This window comes from Hemibagrus wyckioides, linkage group LG15 (genome assembly GCF_019097595.1).
Source record: "Hemibagrus wyckioides isolate EC202008001 linkage group LG15, SWU_Hwy_1.0, whole genome shotgun sequence".
Taxonomy (NCBI): domain Eukaryota; kingdom Metazoa; phylum Chordata; class Actinopteri; order Siluriformes; family Bagridae; genus Hemibagrus; species Hemibagrus wyckioides.
Window position 1 is genome coordinate 20,592,962 of NC_080724.1, and position 6,412 is coordinate 20,599,373.

A 6,412-nucleotide genomic window follows, 5' to 3' on the forward strand; every position below is an offset into this window, starting at 1 on the left:
AGGAGATGGCAGATGAAGCTTGTAAAGAAGAAAATCTCAGGAACTTCCTCAGAGCAATAGCGTCTCATAATGGTTTGGGCTATCTGTACATTTTAGTCATTATACTCATTATACCAATAACTGCATCTATAAGAAACTATTTTTCGGGACCTAAGGAAATGGTCTTTTAGTGAAGTCACAAACATGATCAAGGAAGTTCAGATGGCAGTAGACTTTAGAAGTTCTTCTTTACTCTCCACCACAACATCAGTGGTTCTTTGGACTCTACCGTAAAGTCGCTAGTGTTTTGGGACACTACTGCATACACTGACCAACAAACAAAGCAGCAGTCTTTAAGAATTGCAAGTCTTTAAGTAAATGCAGAGGATAATGTTGCTGCCTCATAGCACCAGGATCCTCCATTCAATCCTGTGCTTGGGTTACAATCTGTGCAGTTTCTCATACAGTACTGTTTGCCTTCTATTCTATTCTATTCTATTCTATTCTATTCTATTCTATTCTATTCTATTCTATTCTATTCTATTCAGCTACACATGCATATGGCAATAATGCAAAATCCCACCATCTTGTGTCATCCAGAAGAGGACACAACATATTGTCTGGTGAAAACAATCATTCAATACCCACTCATTCTGTCAAATTCCTACTCCTCTATTTACAGCTAGCATGTGACCTCGACCGCCCCAAAAATGTTAAAAATGCTACTGAATATACACCAATTTTACTTGAATTTTATAATTTTGGAAATTTTTCATAATACTTTTATAACTTGTCAAACAATTTTAGAAGGTCAATGCAATAATAAATGTAATCAGAAGAGGGGAGTGTTTCCCTGTAGAGCCGAACACCTCTAAGCACTTTCATAACCATGAGCTTTATAGCAGGCTGTAGACTTCTTGGAAAGAAACACTTGTGGAGTGCGTACCAAAGGCTACTGTAGATTTTCTTTCTTAGTAAGGCACAACCGCCAGTGAGAATGTAAGATGTGCAAACAATGAGGAAGTAGTAATTGAGAGGATCATAATAAGGGAGTGAAATCATAATAAGGGAGTGAATCTGGTTATTTGGTCAGACATGATTCATTGTGAACAGTACCATGTTATTAGCTTACTGTCCTTAAGTACTTCTTTAGAAGACCTTCCTATTTCCTCACCTGGACAAAACAACATAATTAGCTTACTAGTAAAACTTAATGTACATGATAAGTTAAGTGGTGTTGTGTAATGGATGACTTATGTGTGTATTTTGTGTGACAAAACACTGCAACAAAACCAGAGAATACATATATAGATGTTTGTTAGCTAGCTTACTTGTAAGATAAACATGTAACTCCACCTCACCTGAGTGCAGCTGCTGTGTTAGGTTAAATTTTGGCTTCATGAATGGTAAAACTTTTAATTTTTAACACAGTATTTAACACACTGGAAGGCGTACTGCTTAGATGCTGTGTTTTGTTTAAACCAAGTGATTACCAGGTGATTTAGAGCTTGTTTTTGAAGACGTGCAGATTTTATAACTGCTTTGCATCTACTGCCTCTGCTACAGAAAATGCAATCCAAAAACGACAGGCTGTAACTTCTTCCCGGAGGTGTTGGGTGGAGGTCGTTGAACTAGTTTGTTACACTGCAAATGCCAGACGAATGTAAGGCCTTGTGTGTGTACTCAAAAATACAGACTTGCATTTTCAGATATGATAAAACTTGGCCTCGCTTAAAGGCCAACTTTGAAGAGGCGCAAGGCAAACAAACATATGCAAATGTTTATTTTTAAACTCGTGAAAAATTTGAGGTATAACCTCTGACCTCTTACACTCTGCTAAATCAGTGTCGTTAAGTTGCCTCAGGACACCGCTTGAGAGATAAAAAGCAGAAAGGCAGACTCTTGCATGCACAGCTGCCAAAGTTTGATGACACTGGTCTTAAAATGATCTTCACTGAAAGCTCTGAGAAAAGAAAAAGGCCAGAGGGGTTTTAGCTTTTCAGTCTTTCTGTTAGCAATGTTTAAGATTGCTGCAGATTTAGGTGTTTACAAGTACACCTCTGTGATAATAGGTAATGCACTTGGCTGATTCTCGTATAATAAATATCTTAAGAACCAGAACCAAGTTATATATATATACATATATATATATACACACACACACATATATATATATATATATATACATACATATACTGTGCTAAATATTTGCACAAAAAAGCATAAAAGAGAGAAAGTCGTTTTTGTGACTTTTATATAGTGGGGTTTTTTTCTGATTAGGCACAATGTGTTGATTACGTTCCTATAACAGCAGCAGTCTAAAATCAGAAGTTCATATTATAATAATATTTTAACTTGAAATACGTTATCTTTTCTATTGTAACAGCTAACTCAAAGGAGCTTGTACACATAATTTATGTCTAGTAATAAATGGATTGATATTAATAATAAGCGGAAGAGGAAAAAACCCCCGCAAAAATGATATATTAGCAAGTCCTAAATAAAGTAAAAGTTACTGAAGGTTTGTTATAAAATTATTCCAACAAATATAAGGCCGTTGAGTCTACATCTACACATATTTACTGACTGGATGCTCAAAACGTTCTTATAATATATGTAGATAAATTTGATTTTTTTCTAGAAATAAAGGCTTCACATAAAACAAGTAAAACTATCTTGCAGTAGAACAGAACAATTGCAAGCTTAAAATGAGTAAAATGATCTAGAAATAGAATTATATTTACAAAAACAATCTAATAAAAATACATTTTAGATGTATTTAACTTATCAAGGTTTTTGTATTAAAAAATATATTTGTTCAGTGTTGATATATTTATGTAACTTTTATCAAAGGCGACATCAGTGCTTTGAGGTAAATCAGATCTTTTGAATTTTCAGAGAGCAATGGAATTACATGACAAGCTGCATTTTTTTGTCTTATTAACGTCAAAAGAGATTAAAAAGACAAGCTAATGAGGCTACAACTGCTTCTACAATGTAATTAAGAACAGAAACTAACTTGTTTCATGGATGTTTCACAACATTAAATGTAACTATAAATGGGTACAAAGTATAAAGGGTCATTTTTAAGTATGTTTAAAACATATCATAGGTAAATTGTTGCTTAAGAGAACTTTATCATCGGTTATGATCTATATTTTATTAATTCCACATAAATCACAATTGCTCAGTTGTCGTCAGTTAATTGCTGTTTACTGGGTCTGTGACTCCAGCAGTGACTCAGCTGTCTCACGAAGACAAAGAGCTAAAAAGGCATTAATATTACCAGGCTTTACCAACTGCACCCACACTACGCAGAGTAAAAGACTCAAGGCTGTAAAGTTGTCATCTTTACAATAGCGGTTATTAGTGAAGAATTCTTACTAGTTATGAAAAAAATCCAGGTGTCAAATTGCATCAGGAGAAGCTGCAGTGGTAAAAGAGTCATAAAGCAAAGGTTATAGCATCAGCTTTCAGGCTGTGACATGTTTCATTTGTATTTAGTTGCTGTGAAATTTCTCAGAGTGATGACAGCTTCTATATGAGAGTTTGAAGCCCCCTAGCCATGACAGTAGCCATCTTAACAGTCTAAAGCTTAACCCTTTAAATTTCAGCACTTTTTATATTTAGCAAAAAACATTTCACGCTCTTCACAGTGTGCACACAGGTCACACATCTTAGAAGACTTTCTTCCAAATTGTGATGTCACAGAGGTATTTTAAGTGCTAACAAAGCATTAAAATTTGTCTGTTCAAACAACTTGATTTTATTTGGATATCACCTTTAACATTTCACATTGTCAGAAAGCAATAATCAAAATTCAGGATATAAATTCATAAATTAGTTAATGCATCCCTAATGAACATGCCAGAAGTTATCAGTGACAAGGAAAAACTCACTGAGACTCTATGAGGATAAAACCCTGAGAGGAAACAGACTCAAAAGGGAACCCATCCTCATCTGGGTGACACCAGAGTTTCCCTTCTATAACTGGGTACTACATGGTAAAAAGGTGCAATTATGTAACCAGGAACAATGTGTCTCTTCCTTATGAGAAAAACTAGATAAGCGAAACTGAGAAATAGATAGAAAGATGTATTCAGGTCGACTTGTGTGATGACTCAAATCTTCACTTTCGTTAAAATTCATAGACAGATTGAGAAATTTCGCTGGAATACCCTGCCATTTACACAAAAGCCGGTATCACTAAGACCTACCTGTGTTCTTATATATGCTTTCAACACTGAATTTTCAACACCCTTCATGCCGTTCAAGTTTTTTGTGTTAACTCGCCCAGCAAGTTTTGGCTCACCTGTCAATATGCAATATGCTACTATAACTAGGGCAGGTGATCTGTGACATTTCTACTGAACGTAGACAGATCCACTGTCTTACAAAACAAGCTTAGGTTTACATTTAACACTGACCTTAAAATATGCTTATTCTTTGTAAAAATGTGAAACATGAAGGTAGATGGTTATTGTCATACACTGAAAAAAGGAACGCAATGAAACAATGAAAAACTAAATACAGATGCAGCAGACTATAATATTTTGTAAGTAATTATTTGATTAATATAGGGGTAAAGGGGTAATCAACTGGCACCACTACAAAACAACTCTGAATTGTCTTTATTAAGCTCATCATGTTCAGTGGGGTTAAGGTCAGTGCACTTATGCATTGACCTTGACACACCATGTCTTTATTTGTCATGCTGGAACATGATTTGTCGGAAATCTTTGTTACAGCATACAAAGAGGATGTGGAAGCTTAGTGTTTAAGTCCACCAAACTGCCATTCACCCTGAGTAATAACCTTAACGCTCAATTGTATAAAATGGGATAAAATGTAAATTGCTCTGGATAAAGCTGTCTCCCAAATGCCGTAAATGTAAAGGTGTTCTAGACACCTGTGTGCTTTCATCTTTATTCCAACAGTTTGGAGACGCATATATGGGTGTGATGGTCAAGTGTCAAGTCTAAACTTTGTGTAATGAAGTGTTGTGTAATGAAGCTGTAGGCTCTAACTGGGATATCTCTGACTGCTGAAGTGGTGCAACAAGACCAGCATGCACAACAAGGTACCAGTGTTTGGTATGGAAATGTTGAACAAGCAACAGAAATACACTTAGATTCACCAGTTTTAGTTTTCATTCTAAAAAGTCAAATACAAATCAAATACATACTCTAAATACACATTATCCAAGGAACAATCTTAAATCCAGTTCAAATACTCATATAAACTTGCTCAACAAATGGTCAGAAATGTACAAAATTTACTCCTGTGCTATATTAAAAGGCAGGCACTCAAAGTCATAATTTAATATTTGTCACTGTATCTTTTTACATAAATACATATGGTACATTTAATACAGTAGCTGATGGGAATAACGTTGGATGTATAAAATAATAATCTACAAAAACTACAGCACTTAACAAACAGCATGTTGCTCATGCCAGCCCACTGTAACTGCAATTACCTTAAACTACACTATATTGCCAAAAGTATTCACTCACCCATCCAAATAATCAGAATCAGGTGTTCCAATCACTTCCATGGCCACAGGTGTATAAAATCAAGCACCTAGGCATGCAGACTGTTTTTACAAACATTTGTGAAAGAATGGGTCGCTCTCAGGAGCTCAGTGAATTCCAGCGTGGAACTGTGATAGGATGCCACCTGTGCAACAAATCCAGTCGTGAAATTTCCTCGCTCCTAAATATTCCACAGTCAACTGTCAGCTGTATTATAAGAACGTGGAAGTGTTTGGGAACGACAGCAACTCAGCCACAAAGTGGTAGGCCACGTAAACTGACGGAGCGGGGTCAGCGGATGCTGAGGCGCATAGTGCGAAGAGGTCGCCAACTTTCTGCAGAGTCAATCACTACAGACCTCCAAACTTCATGTGGCCTTCAGATTAGCTCAAGAACAGTGCGCAGAGAGCTTCATGGAATGGGTTTCCATGGCCGAGCAGCTGCATCCAAGCCATACATCACCAAGTGCAATGCAAAGCGTCGGATGCAGTGGTGTAAAGCACGCCGCCACTGGACTCTAGAGCAGTGGAGACGCGTTCTCTGGAGTGACGAATCGTGCTTCTCCATCTGGCAATCTGATGGATGAGTCTGGGTTTGGCGGTTGCCAGGAGAACGGTACTTGTCTGACTGCATTGTGCCAAGTGTAAAGTTTGGTGGAGGGGGGATTATGGTGTGGGGTTGTTTTTCAGGAGCTGGGCTTGGCCCCTTAGTTCCAGTGAAAGGAACTCTGAATGCTTCAGCATACCAAGACATTTTGGACAATTCCATGCTCCCAGCTTTGTGGGAACAGTTTGGAGCTGGCCCCTTCCTCTTCCAACATGACTGTGCACCAGTGACCAAAGCAAGGTCCATAAAGACATGGATGACAGAGTCTGGTGTGGATGAACTTGACTGGCCTG